Source organism: Corvus brachyrhynchos, unplaced genomic scaffold, assembly GCF_000691975.1.
Source record: "Corvus brachyrhynchos isolate BGI_N302 unplaced genomic scaffold, ASM69197v1 scaffold595, whole genome shotgun sequence".
Lineage (NCBI taxonomy): Eukaryota > Metazoa > Chordata > Aves > Passeriformes > Corvidae > Corvus > Corvus brachyrhynchos.
The window spans coordinates 1,077,143-1,092,826 of record NW_008238373.1 but is presented as its reverse complement, the minus strand read 5'-3'; the positions used below and the strand labels follow the sequence as shown (position 1 = coordinate 1,092,826).

The following is a 15,684-nucleotide window of genomic DNA, read 5'->3' as shown; positions in this document are numbered from 1 at the left end:
GAATGAATATAGTGTCAAACACTGACACAGGCTTAATTAAGAAGCAAGAATTCCCCTCTTGCCTGAATACAACTTAGCACAGAATCAGTCAGGCTGGGAGGGACCACAGTGGGTCACCTGGTTCAACCTCCCTGGTCCAACCTCCCTGGTCAGGTAGGACCATACTAGAGCACATGGCACAGGATTGCATCCAGATGGTTCTTGAATATCACCAGGAGGGAGACTCCACATCCTCTCTGGGCAATCCATTCCAGTGCTCAGCCACCTGCGCAGTGAAGTTCTTCCTTATGTTCAGGTGGAATTTCCTGTGCATCAGTTTCTGCCCTTTGCCTCTTGTTCTACTGCTTATCCCCTCCCAGGTGTTAAGGTTGTGCACCCAAATCGATTCAAATAAAAACTAGCTAGAAGCATGCACTTCTTCAGCAATTAAGAGAAACAAAAGAATGATGAGCAGTGCATTTGTCAGACCTGGCCCAAATGACCCCAAACTACTGATCATCCTGTGGTATAACTACAGTAGCCCATATCACGAAGGAAACACCACACTGAAGTCCCGAGACAGCAGTCTGGCTTTGCATCTGGTCTGAACACACCTCTTCAGGGGTCAGGTTTCACTGCACTGTTGTTACATATAAATTTTGATAAAATCATGGTCAAACTGTAGCCTGTGGGAGCCCACAAACATACTTTATTAAGGTACTTGTTCTACCTTACCTAGTCTTGTACTACTCTGATAAAGAGTCATAAATTTTGATGTGACCAAATACATCACCCAACACAAGTACTACCTGTTTATCTTGCACAAAAAGTAAACGGCTTCATTTAAAAATGTGCATCTCCTGTTACATAAGTCATACTGTACCATTATGGTAACACAGATGGGCCTAAACTAATCTACCTTCTCAGAAGATCCTACAATGAGTAGCTAAGCAAACAATAGCAGCCTGCTGTCACTCAGAGGGGTTCCTTTCTAAACACCACTCCAGAGCTCTTTTGGCCAGTGTCCTAGACCGCAACTTTTTGTGCAAATGTCTGAGAAAAATTGTTTAGCAGGACATTATCTATTAAAAGCCAGCACATTACCTTCTACCAGTGAAGTTTCTTCATCTGTTTATCATGTACCAGTCATTTTTCCATGCCCTCACACTGCCAAGCTCACACAGCCAGGCTCAACAGGCTGCTGCTGCCACCTGCCGGAAGAGCTTTACTCTCCTTTCTCCACCACAAAAACTTCTCTGGATCTTCTGCTCACTGGACACTTGAGAAGGGGAAGTCCATTTGCTAGGTGATCAGAAAGTGATTATCTGGCAGGTAATGGGCAGCCTGAGTTTGTCTATAGCAAATGGAGCTGGTTAGAAGAGGGACCTGAGAAGTGCCAGTACAAGCCCACGTGTAGGGGAAGATACACTTCATTTGTTAACAGGAGGGAATTCTTAGACTGGTACTGTATTACTTCCAGTGACAACAAGTAGAATGACTGCTGAACTCCCAGAGCCAACTACCATGTTGCTAGTTATAAATAAAGCCACCTACTGTTATCATCAACAAAACTAACCATATCAATGTTGCTTACAGAAACCATAAAAGTTGGTTTCTCAAAGTCCACCACTTTCACACACATGTTTAAAGAAACCTGGGGCCTTTGAAAGTAAAACTCTTAGCTGACTTTAGGTACCTTCTAGAATTCTTGGTCTTGCATCACTTTGCAATGAAAATATATAGTCTGAAGTACTGAATTAATATGAAGTAAAGATCACATATATTTGATTTCAAACTTCCAATGAATCTCCAAGGAGTTGAAACAAACTACTCCATTGTTAGCAACTGTGTTAATGCCCATCAGTCAGGTAAAAGAACAGAAAACCAATTTATCTGTCCACTAAATTCCTTCACATTTGAATTAAGTCCTCTGAAGTTGCAAGTGAAGTAAGGCAGGAAGCATGAACAAAGTAACTGAGCTGTACAGGTAATTCATAAAGATAACAGCTTCAAGCTTAGCACCAGAGTGCCATGGCGATGCATTAGCTTAGATCTGTATTTCATCACTCAATTGTGAAAACCCTTCAGAATACCAAATTTTCAGCTGGGTAGTTTTACGTTTTTAACTTTACGACAAATGTCATTTTACATTAATTGTAGTCATCAGCAGCATGAAGCTGACTGGAAGTGTTCGGAATGTCAGTTTTAAAAGTAAGAAACAGTCATCAATACAGATGACCATCTATAAATAGGCTCTCGTTTTCTGAAAGACTTCAGAAGAAAATCTGAAAGAAGAAAGAGAGGATTCTTATCAGTACAATTTCTTTTCCTTTCTTACACTTTGTTTCATTCAAAATAATCAGCAGTTATGTCAGCTGTGTTCTTCAGCCCTGAAGGACAGAAGATTGTGTTTTAAGAATATTCAAATTCTATCTTCAGGACTGGGCAGCACTAGGCAGCTCACTGCAGAACCACTGGAGCTGGCAGAGTGCTTCTTTTCCCACTTATTCCTGTCATCTCTTCATGTACATCCTACCAGTGAACAAAAAAATATATTTAGAAACCAACACTTTAATCACCCTACATCCCTTTTTGTCTAATCTCTCATCCATTAAAGAGCAATCTTGCCACAGACAGCAAGACCAAACCAGGTAAAGATGTAGTCTGAAATAGGTCTGGCACTGTAGGCTGGAAGAAAATGTTAAAAACAGGTACAGAAAGAGCACAGTGCAGATTCCCTTGTAGGACACTCAGGTATATAAAGAAAGGAGGAGAAAGGTCCTGAGAAACACCCCACTAATGAGAAAAAAAATCTCACACAGCAGATACCCAGTTTAAACTGCAGATCTTCATTTCCAGTAGGCATCATCTGTCCCTCTCCAGTCTTTGACTGCCTCTGTTGTGTTCCTTTACCTTACATTGATACAAACTCTACAAAGGATTGTATAAAACCACAACATTCTCTATTTTAAAGTCCATATGCCTGCCTACAATGACTTGTTGATCCAGTTCTTGGCAATTACATCTGCTCTTGAAAGGTAAGTTTTACTGCCTTCTCTGATAAAACTTTTATCTACCGCAAAACATACAACACCAGCATAACAAGACTCAAAGCTCAGGCTCTCCCCCTCTAATTCCAGCATTTCCAACATCCTAAATTTCATTCTTTAGGACCAAGAAAGATGCGACTGAGCTGCCAGGAGAAAACTGCTACCTACATGAAGCTGTACGATGCATTTAACATGTAGGGGATAATAACAACAAGGAAGTCCCATTTTTGTCAAGAAAAAAAGTAAACATGATCCTAACCAAGAAAAGAGGAGTAAAAATTTCAGAACAGATTATCAGAGAACACTCCCCAATGCACACACAGACTCATGCTCCTCACTTGTTGTTTGCTCAAATAAAAGCGAATGCCTGCTTTTTATGTGTGACATTAAAGGCAAAAACCAAATACCTGAAAGCTATAAACATGGTCCCTTAACAGAGCAAAGGTACTTATAATATCACTATCCCTAACTGCTGAAGAAAAAGGAAAGAAATCAAAAAATTCCTTATGAACATCTGTGCCAATCAGGCTTCTTAAAAAAAAAAAAAAAAAAGTTAAAATATTGGTGTCAAGAATCTACCAATTCCTTTCACTCATTTAAAAAGTGAAGAAAGAACTTTGAATTGGAACTGTCATAAGATGTGAATCTAACCATAAAAGATATCCAATGAATTATTTAAGCCTAATCGAAAACCAGTTTGTTCAGAACATCCAGGCAGAAAATTAGGTTCTCCAGCTTTTCAAAGAAAACAGTCTGTCTTTACACCATTCACACAGACCATATTTCCCTTTGCTCAAGAACAGCTTCAATTAAAATTTTTCATTGCAGATAATAACCATTTCAAAACGCTCATAACTACACTTCAATCCAGAAAATAAAGTCAGTATACTAAAATGTTTCATACATCAGTTAAAGTAAACCACAAAAAACTGTTATACGTGTCACAATTTAAATTTTTTATCGAACTGAAAGACAGAAGTCAAAGAAAATCAGGTTTTTTGCTAAGGCAGAATTTTTGATTACGTAGAAAATGATTGGCTAATGCAATCAGTCATATGCTTCTCTTACTTTAATGACATATAAAGCAGATTTGTTCTAACAGAGGCAAACAGCTTTGGTTATTTTAAGGATTTGGGGACATTTCCACCCAGGAGTTTATTCATGGGGGTCATCTGAGAACAGCAAGATCAAAGATACAGTAATAACCAAACATACAATTAAAAGATATGCTTGATGATAGAATAGAACAGATCTTCTGCGCATTGCTGTACTTCATTTTACCCATATTTTCCTGAGAAAACGGATACAATTATTAAAGAAAATTCCTTGAATTTTTTTGCTAGGCTTCTAATCCAAAGTAAACTATTCTTATTTCATTTTGCCATGCTTCAAAGTTTTTGCAATTCCACTTGAAACTGGGACAGTAGGACAAACCTCAAGGCAGCATCAAATGTAACTCTTTCACTCTTCTCTGGCATAACCACTAATACCTTGTCCTGCACACTCCAAAATGTTAAAATCTCTTATTGTTAACTCCCATTCCATAGAGGTGGGTAGGTGGAAAGAGGCTAATGAGCAAAGAAAAGTATCCACCCACTCTTTGGAAGTACAACGATCATTTTCTAAACACTTCCACCTTTCATAGTATGATGATATCACCTATCACTACCAAGAGTCAAAACAGTAAAATGTGCACCCACTATCAAACACTTGGGTACTGCTTAGAAAGCCCCATAATCCTACTTCCCACACAAACAGATGCAAGCAGAATGGAAGGTCTGAAGCAGCTGGGCCAGGGAATATCTAGTTAGATAACTAAGCACCCAAGTACCATGAGCTCCAACTTCCCTCCTGTTCCCTAATCACAAACCAAGTAACTATAGGGCAACTTCTACTTCCTTCTCATTTACGCTGCATGAGTCATCCTGAGAAACATCTCAGTTTATTTCATGAACTTTGAGATTTGATTTAATTTCCCAGCAACCCTCACGGTATTCTCTCCTGGTCACAGAGCACAGAGGATTGTGTCTTACACACACTTTTACTTCTGGGTTCATTGAATACTTTCCTTTACTTCTGGGCTGGCTCAGTATTTTCTTTTCCATTCCTCCACTCTTTACAAAGCTCAAACAATTTCCTTAATTGATGGGAGAGGTGCCACTGGTAAGTCCAGTGTTTGCGTAAATACGTACTGGAAGCCAGGCTGGCAAAACAATAAATTCCTTTTTCATCTTAATCAAGGGCTTGACTTGTTTACCAATATATCATTTACTCACAGTGTTTTAATGACAGTAAGGCTGGGTATTTCAGCCACTCCTTAAAATGCTGTTCCAAAACAACTCAATACTGCCACTGTCATTCCTCCTGTTCCCAGGCATGCATTACCCCTCTCCCTCCCCTCCTGTGAGTGTCCAATTCTGGCACTCATCTGATTCTGCAGCAAGCCAGTTCATGGAGCAAAATCGGGAGAGGGAATAATGTCGTGGCAATTTTCTGCTAGTTTAGCTTTGAGTCAGATGAATGCCAGGGTGAATACAGGGAAAGAAGAAGAGACAACTTACACTGATTTACAGATCACACCCTTAACATTTCCTAAGGACAATCTTGGAGAGGGGAGAAAAATCAAGGTTGTACTCAACACTAAAACAGACTTTTCTGATTTTACATTACCTTAGCACTAGAATAAACATTAAAAAATCTAAAAACCTAGCCCAATCACACAAAGCTGCCTCTGGCAGCTGTTACAAACAAGCAACAATGTAGGCCCATAGGATAAGAGGAAGGAGGAAACATACAAGTGCTAGAGAAGCAATGCAAAAGGGTAAGTAACAGCAAACCACTTCCTTCAATTGGTAGCAGCTAACTGGAAACAACTGTGTCAAAAGGCCGTGCCTGAAGTGAGAGGCAGTGGAGAAGTTTCAGAAAGATTGGTAGGACAACACCAAGAGAGAACCTCCCACCAAGAGTTAAAACACCTTTAGCTATTTAACACAGTACCATAAACAAAAGAATGGCCACGGAACTCCCCTTTTCTGTCAATCGCCTTCTCTAGAGGGGCGATTGAGGCCCTTGGATACAAAGGGTGTCCATATTAGGAAGAGACTTGCAGCTGGGCTGCCATAGTTTTAGCCTAACAGAGCTTTACTTTGTATCTGCAGTTATCTTCACCTGTGAAACTGCACTGGCAGAAATCCCAGGGGTAATGGTGGAGGACTTTTGACAGCTGCCAGGAAAAAGGGGAAAGAAAGGGTGAAGTGTAGTCACGGAAAACTAGTTGTTGTTTTCTCTTTCTTCTCTATTAGTTCCCAAACCAACACATATAAGGACAAACCCAAGAGCACGACTGCAATATTTGGGAGGATGCCTCTAGTTTCCACTTATTTTCTGCCAAACTCATAGCAGTAGACAAAAATAAACAAAAATCCATCCATTAACCTGGAGAAAAACCCTCCACCAACACCAAGATGAGGTAACAGACACTGATAGGCACAAGTCAAATAGAAATACTCATGGTGGTGTCCATACAACTTCGTTTTCCTATGGCTTTTCTTCCAAGGCCCTATTTGATGCACAAAGAGAGAAAAGTAACAGACAGATGTCTGAGCAGCTATTCCTCTAGCTCCCAGTTAGTTTCCCATACTTACCTTCTTCTACAATAAGATACAGATTTACGATCAAGGAACTCACAATATGTAATTTTGAAATTTGCTATTTTTTTCTAGGTTTCCCATGTTTCACTATGAACTGTTGTCAAGGAATATAAGAGTGCTAGTTGTTCTTCATCCTTTTGTTAAAGAAAAAAAGATGTGATCACTGCACTTGATGTTATGTAAGGGACTAATAACACTGATCCTTTTTTCTGCATTTTACTCCACACAGGATTTGGGAGAAGGAGATCAAAAAGAAAGGGGAGAGGAAATCCGGGAAGAGCTGAAATGTCTCCAGCGTTCACAGCTTCTCAGTACCTATTGTTTCCTGCTGTTACAACCTGTAATAGACGACCACTAGCCCTTTTACAAAGTAACCTATCATCTACTTTTTTCCTACCTTAACCTAAAAATCCTTACAAGAACCCTGACGCCAGCTGCATACTAACAAGACAACTAGCTACTCAAAAGGAAGAAATTGTAAGTAACCTGCTCTGAAAAAGGTGGACAAGGAAAGTAACAGAGTGAAGTTGAGAAAAAACAGAAAAGATGTCTCATGGCACCAGGTGAGTAAAGAGCTTTTAGCCTTGTAAGGTCTTCCACTTTGTCACTTCACCTGGGAAGAAGAAAGACTCTCACAATAGCAGTAAGATTTACACAAGACTAAAATTCACCAAAAAAAAAATCCAGATGACTTGCAACTAAGATTTTGTCCTTGTGTGATCCCTATTCCAGGTGCTCTCCTGTAAACTGCAAACAGAGAAGCAGAAGAAAAGTGCAGAAATAAACCATTTCTACTCAGATTTTGACTTGCCACGGTATTTTCTGGACATTGTATCAGCTGGTAGCCTTTTATTAAGAAAAAAATAATTGAAAATATAAAAGGTACATACAACTAAGAAGAACTGTTAAACCTTGGTGTTTATCTTCTCACCAGAGATACAGCCAGATAGTGGGAATTTTCAGGAAACTGAAGAGAGCTGAGATAATATTTATAAAATTAAATATTAAATTAAATCTTAAATTTAATATTCATAAAAATAAATATTAAACAAGTCCATGGTGGTAATTCTGCTAGTCCAGATAGCTCTTCACAGCTTTGACATACTAACGCATTTCTTGCATTTGCGACAAAGATAAGAGGCCTGTTAATAGAAGTAGACCAGCTTTTGAAAGATAAAATGAACAGTGTCACACAGATAAAGAGGCAAAGGATTTGTAATTATCTGGCTCTGTATTTCACGAGAATTCAATTTTTCACTCATCCCAATTTTCTAATGCTTGTCCTGGAAAAATAGTAAGCCATTGGTTACAGGCAGGCATAATTAAAAAATGCAGATGGGGACTTTTCAGAGGAACTGGCAAGAATCAAGATATAAAAAAAACCCCTCATGCCTTAATTTTGTGATATCACCACCATTTTCGCCCATAAATAAATAGCAAATTAAGTACTATTCCTTCCAATTACATATAGTTTCATTCTCACAAGAGATTCAGAAAGGATGACAAACGAGTGACAATGAATTCTTAAGTTCACAAGGCAAACAAAGCTGCACTGCTAGGCTTCTCCTAAATCAATTTAAAATCCTAGTCAATCCATATATACCAGAAAACAAAGCTGCAACAGCCAGAAAAGCTAGCAACAGTAAAACATAAAATGAGAAAGGGCTTTTGAAATCAGTGAATTTTGACAGTCTGCATAGAGTAGGCATTCTGCAGCATTCATTGATATAATGGTTTAAGGTGATGACTTGCCCTTATCACAAACAGGCAGCAGCCTGAAGTCACACAGACAATGCTGAAATACTATTTTGTCCCAGACTCTTAAAACTTCAAACATGAAGACAACTTTCTTTTTAACTAACAAGATCCCATGCTAGTATAACTCCAAATATTTTTCTAGCTGAAGTATTCCTTTCAGTATAACCTGTATTACGTTGAGGCAAGTTGCAGGTCTCAATCTCATTTGTGTTGGCAAGAATTTCCCCACTCATTGATGGGGAGTGGAAAAAACATTCCAGAGAGCTGCCCCTGGCTCTGCACTGAAGAAACGTAAGCTTCAGTTTGGCCTGTTCTTTTGGCCAGTTTCAACAGGAAGGAAGCCTGTAGCTCCATCAACTCTGGTAACACCATTAGGTGGTACTTTAAGATACTCTCTTGTCATAGCAGAACTACTGGCAACCAAAACCCGTAAGAAATCAAACAAAACCAATATAACAAACACAACCAAGAAAACCAGAAAGAAATCACAGCCTAAGCTTTAGCTTGAAAAAGTTGTTAGTATCTGCCAGCCTAGAATCTGAATGTGCAGGCCAGATTAGCAACTACTGTTGAGTTCTGAAGTCCATCCAAAACCAGCAGCTGAAAGAAAGAGAACACCTACACACTAGTTTTTATTTACTCATCTTTAAATGAAGCTTTATATTCATTGATATGTTTGAATAGCAGATTATAATTTAAGAGATTCACTAGTTTTCTCTTATAACTATTAAAGATTACAAAAGGCTCCAACTCTGGGCCACAAATAATGCTCTCTTGTAGTACACAGGTGTAACATGAACATCTTTACAAAACATCTGCTTTGCTATCTTATTTTAACCACACTTTTCCTCAAGAGTCAACAAGTTCTGCACCTTTTCTAAACAATTCTCTCAATCTCTCTTTCCATAGTTTACATAACTCATTGCACTTATCTATTAGCCACACTTCCACAAGTTTCAATAGGACCTGAATTTCCTACTGCACTGCAAAACTGGACTACAGCATTTAAAGATCAGAAAACCTTGGAAAAAACTAGCCGTTTTTATTGACCAAGACTGCTAGGATTCTTGCAGGCACCATCACTTAAAGCTAATTAAAATACATCTGCTGAAAGCATTTAAGACACCTTGATTATGTCCAGATAAGAGGAGAAAAATTACTGTTACCACCTTTCATCCAGGCAGGTCACTAGTGAAGCTTTTACACTGTGGCAGAATCCACATACGTCAGTTCTGTGGTGAAGTTAGTTCAACTAATTCCTGTTCTACTTTTTGAAAGGCTAGCTTTTAATTTACACCATTTCAGTATTTCAGCTGGTGACTCTGTGAACAGCTGCAGTGCCACAGTGTGTAGAGATAATTCCCTGAACTGGTCTTCCTGCTTCTCTGTCATAGGACCACTCTTAGGTCTACAGTTTCATGAGGGACTTTCATCACCCACAATACCAGCTTAATGAACTCTGATTTCTTCTATATATCTATTCTTCTGGTTTTTCTACCATATCTCAGTTTTGCAGAAAAACCTATTTGTGGGCTCATACTAAAACCACACCAGTGAACTCAGGGGAAAGGATGGCAAATCCATGCCCTGTCACTGATGTAGCACAAACCAACCCCCTAAGTGTGAAGTTACAGGAGACTACCACACTGATCTAACAGCTCCTTGGCGCCCCAGGGTTGGTCTCACCCCACAAGATCACCTAATTTAAATAGCAATCTGATTAATTTTCTAACCACCCATACATAAACTGCCCTGGCTCACAGACAGATGAGACCGGAACAAGGGACCAGCTGCTTGTGTCAGTGAAAGCAATCTTCCCTGTTCAGTCACAGCAAAATATCAGTGGCCCCTGATGCTCACAAACACTCATGTTTTTCCATTTTTTTGCTCTAAACCTCCTATCTCAAAGCCATTTTGTTGTATTACTCCAAGAGTAATTAATTTATACAGAAATATATGGATAAAATAGCGAAAGCATTCCTTTCATGGCAGCACAGGCATATTTTTGTATCAATAAACCAAAACTACTCACTCAAGGTTGCAGCTCTTGCAGAGAAATAACACCATTCTGCACATGTAACTGCACCACACCAGCAAAATGATGCAGCCATGCTGGTACCTTTCCCAGCTTTGACAAGATCAATATCATCAGAATAGTGAAGATACCACATTGTAAAACTGGTATTTTTCCTCCACAGTATATGTATGAAAGCACTACTGGGAGAAACTATATTTTCCTTTTGATCTGGAAACCACAGGGGTTTTCAGCCCCATGCAGGGGAAAAAAAAGCAAATAACGGGTATTTTCTCTGAACCTTGCTGCTTAACTCATCACCTGCTAGACACAAGAGACTGGAAAGAACAGGAATTTCCACAATCCAAGTGACAGTTTTCACCTGCTGCTTACAATTTATTTTACTCTCCTTCACCAGATATTTGGCAAGAGGAACAAAAAAAAGTGTTGCCCTTTATGCACGGAAAAGAAAGATCAAAATGTGCTTTTTGTAGAGGTGCAAAAATGAATCCTTTAGCAACCTTTTTTACACATACATTCATACTAAGTCTTAATTCAGATACAGAACAAAACAAATTGTATTTATTAAGACACTGCTTATGGTTAAATTTTCCTTGTATTCAACTCATGCTCCAAAGAAATAAAAAGTTCTCAATCTCAGTGAAGTCCCAAGTGTGTCAGAGATACGATCCAGTGTGATAACCTTCGACTCTCGGCTTTGACACATCGACCTCTACCCTCAACAGCTACCAATGAATACAAGCTAATGAGGGTCTAGCTCAAGTAATTTCGTAACTCTTCTATGAATTTTCCAGACAAATATTAAAAGTCATGTCAAAACACCACTAAATGAATTACAGCTATCAAAGACAGTTTTAATTAATTTTTAAAAATTGGGACAATTTAAAAATGACTGGAGAACTAACACACCTAACAAATTGTCATAGGTTAGCAAGCCTAGTCCCGGAAGGGACATCCTTGCTAAGGGGTGCTTACAGTTTCCTCTGGGAACTGATAGAACCTATCAGCTGGCCAGTTTGAATATGGACAATTCTCTAAGCCACTTAAAGTTGTGATCACCTCTGTGATCCACATTTAAGAATAGGCAAACTCCCCCTCCAAGCTCTCTCTCGTTTCCGGCGCTGGGACAGGCGGCTGCAGGGCCCGAGCAGGGGCAGAAGCACCTGCGCTGAGATAGGCAGATGCTGACGCAGCTGTAATTTCATGAGAAGTTTGGACAGGGAGAGATGAACCAGATGAGGACTTTTGCTCCAAACGGGAAAGGAGAAAACCTCAGTCCCTAGAGATGAACCAGATGAGGACTTTTGCTCCAAATGGGAAAGGAGAAAACCTCAGTCCCTAGAGATGAACCAGATGAGGACTTTTGCTCCAAACGGGAAAGGAGAAAACCTCAGTCCCTAGAGATGAACCAGATGAGGACTTTTGCTCCAAATGGGAAAGGAGAAAACCTCAGTCCCTAGAGATGAACCAGATGAGGACTTTTGCTCCAAACGGGAAAGGAGAAAACCTCAGTCCCTAGAGATGCTCCCAGAGATAGTCCTAACGATGAAGATGATGAAGACCCTTTGCTCCCAGGGAAGGAGAAGGGCCTCTGTTTTTGTTTCTGAACGGCTCAACCTTAAAATTGTACCCCAAAAAACTTCAAGAGTGGACCCTCGAAAGCAGTTGCGGGAAAAGCTGCAAGTCGGGGGAAAGGACTCACACGCAGGCAGAGAGACTCCTCTTCCTAAATGGACTGAACAATATTTGGAAGTGGGCGGCTGTCTCGTTGTGATAATGTTTTCATAGCATGAGCAAGAAGAGACTTCTCTTTCTAAATGGACTGAACAAGGTTATTATGGAAGTGGTAAACAGACTGAACATCTTAAGGGTTGTCTTTTCACATTGTCAGTGGGAGAAGGGAGGAAGGTGGGGGGAGGAGGAGAGTTCTGAAGGTGGTATAATTTTTTTTTCTTCTTTTAGGTCTGTTAATAAACTTCTTTATATTCTTTCAAGTTTGGTGCCTGTTTTGCATTTCTCCTAATTCTTATCTCACAGCAGATAAACAGTAATGAGTATTTTGGACCAAACCACTACACTAAATTGGTGTTTCTGCCCGGTTACAAACCGAACCCGCAACACAAATGAAAGGTAACAAAAATGCTTTGCTAAATGTCTGTCTAATCCAACACATGTACCTAGGTAAACAAACTTACTATTCATGGGACTGCAAACTCTTCTAGGATAGACTTATTTAATAAATATTTATACACTGCCTTGCACGGAAGAGTCTAATCCAGGTTAAACTCTAGTCAACACAATATAATAATCTGGTATTGGCAGTTATTCCAGTAAGACAGTTTTAAATACACAGCTTGTAACACGCATACAAAATAATCTTATCCCCATTTACCAAAGACAAGAGTAGTACTTAAAACAAAAAGAGAGCAAGACACTAGATTTTTACTGCTTTGCACTTATCAACCTAAAATGCCTTTTTAAGCACACTTTTGCTGAGCCCCTGGAGATTGTCTGTTCCCAGGCTTAAGGCTGTTAGACTTAAGAAGGCTCTTTAAGAAAAATAACCTACGATTCCCTTTAAAAAAAAAAAAAAAAAAAGCTTGTTCGACAAATGGGAAGTTACAGTTTGAACCATTTGAATGAACTGAAAGAAATCCAAGCACAGAACTCAAGACCTTTTTTTTTTCTATTGCTCTCTCAGGAAAGCCTAAATGAAGCAGGGGCAAACTTAGCAATGATACTCTGAAGAAGAGACAAAATGGGAATGAAATGCAAACTGCTGAATGGATCTCTTAAGAAAAGTATCCAAGAACGATTAGAATAAAAAAGAATGACAAAGTGTAAACAAGAGTGCACTAATGCTTCAGCTATAAAGTACAGATCAGCATGCCTAGGCAAGGTAAAGGCAGAGGATATGAATGAACATATTTCTTCTTTTTAGCTCACCTACACATATGATAGGATGTCAGTAAAAAGGTGGTTGAAGGAGATAAATTCTGCATGGCACAGATTTGTCAAAGAGTAAAGAAAAAATAAACAGAAAAAACAAAAAAAAAAACTATGAATGCTGTAAAAAGACAGGAGAGTACTGCAAAAAGAGATCTGTAGCACAGCACGAATGCAGGAAGGGGAGACTTCAGTTCTTAAGAATTTAAACACAAAATGAATTGACAAAAGTTACAATTACAGACCACACTGTACAACTTACATATTCTTTTAATTGTGTGCTTTTTTCCCTATACATAGGTGAAACAGTTCATCTTTTTCTACCTAGGCAAATCAGGCTTACAACTTACACATGGAAAGACTTTTCTGCATTTCTAGCCTTCAGTACAAAACAGAAATCAACTTCCAAAACCCCAACAACTTCAGGAAAAGAAATTATTTATCTGAATGTACATGTCAGTGACAGCTTCTGAGGCACCAGATCAGTAACTAGTGTCTGTGGGGTAGTTAAATTTTGAAACTTACTGTATTTTTTTAGTTACTTTACCCTGTTAAAAAAGACATTCTGAGAACACATTGATAAATGGATGGATCAGCAAGAGATTTTACACACAGTGCGATTTCCTTTGAAAAATGCATTCTAAAACCCTAGCTTTGACAGTCTCTAAGAGTTATACCCTAAACATATTTATGCTTGATCTTTGTACAACTAACTTATGAAAACACCTGATAACAGCAAAGCACATTCTTGAACAATAAAGACATGCTGCAGCAAATAAAAAGGTTGCTGTTAAAGAGTATTTCTCATCTGCCAGTGATTTCTTATCAATTTCTTCTAGCATTGCAGACAAAATAGAGGCGTACCAGGCAAATACTTATTTCAAGACTCAAAAAATTCCGTAAAATCTTCAGTCTGTAATAAATCTATATTAAAAAGCAAATAATTTCAGGCTTACTAAAACAATTTGATACTACCATGGCTCACCTTCACAAATAAATTAGTTAGACCTGGGAGTACATCACATGTACCACTGCATGCAACAGCCCACAGAGAGATGACTGAGTTATACTACCAGCATGCAACCAACATGCAAGTCACATTATCTAAAGAAACTGTAGCTATACATGATGTAATGATAAAATAATGCTTTTGATAATGTATTTTGAAAAAAACATACATGTCTTATGCACTTATGTAACTCCTCCCTTACTCATGCACGTTCTTGTCCCATGCTGCTTCATGCACTGTGTCAGTCTGGGCTCTCCTGTTGAATCAGACCCACACAAACACACGAGCAGGCACAGCTCAAGAGGCTCTGTAATGAGTGGAAGCAACAACATCACCAAACATCGCTTTTTTTTTTTTTCAGTCTTCATCTTCTTAAGAACCTATTTAATGAGATTTTTGTTTAGGGCACTGATCCATAAATAGCAAAATGTATAAGTCCCATTTCCCATAGATTTTTTTTTCTGTCTCAGCCATGCCCCGGTGTTCCAATTAATCACATTCCACCTCTATCCCAGATGCCTATTATCTTTCCACTCTCCTTCAAGCACTAGCCACAATATACTTAACCTCTCATGTCCTTTAACTACTGACTGAAAAAAAGAGTACTGCACATCATACATGGTTCTTACCCCACAGACAACTGGCAGCTAAGTACAGGTAACTGCTAAGTTCATGCAAAACTTTCCCCTAAAGAGATGATCTTAATGAAGCCATCAACTTCAACAAGTTTCACTTTTGTTCAACATTATTACAATGTAAATCTTTCACACCTTGCCCCTTGGCTAATTTCTTTGCCGAAATTTTGATGAGCTCAAAATTTACTGAGATACAAGATTAAAGGAAATATGATTGCTCAAGATTTGTGACTTTAGAAAAGCAAATTAAAGACACTTTATACACTACACAAATATACAAAACCAGCAACTATTTCTTAAAAAAAACCCAAAACACAAAGAACAGATGCATCTCAACATCTTGTCCACAGAAGAACAGCTGATTCTGAACTCCTGAACTGCAAAAATTTATTTTCTAGCATGTCCGGTTAACTAAGGTTTCTTAAAGAAATTGCATTTATGTGGGCTTTTCTTTTTAGTAAGGATTTGCACCCTCTGATCAATTTCAAGTGCATTTTAAAGGATGTATAAAATCTCACAGATAAAAAGGATTCTACAAATTTTGTGAAAATTGGTAGCTTTGTAGAAAAAAGTAACTTGAATTCATGCTTTCAATGAGAGTAAAAGCAGGTGGAATCCTGCC

The 15,684-nt window shown here is 38.7% G+C and overlaps 1 protein-coding gene across 1 annotated transcript in view; it reads right to left on the bottom strand.

Moving 5' to 3' along the window:
- Positions 1-14,689, bottom strand: part of TAB2 (TGF-beta activated kinase 1/MAP3K7 binding protein 2) — a 56,051-nt gene extending 41,362 nt beyond the window's left edge. The window contains exon 1 of the mRNA XM_008635318.2: positions 14,597-14,689. The gene's annotated coding sequence lies outside the window, so the exon portion shown is untranslated. The remainder of the gene's footprint in view (positions 1-14,596) is intronic.
- Between the last annotated feature and the right edge of the window lie 995 nt (positions 14,690-15,684).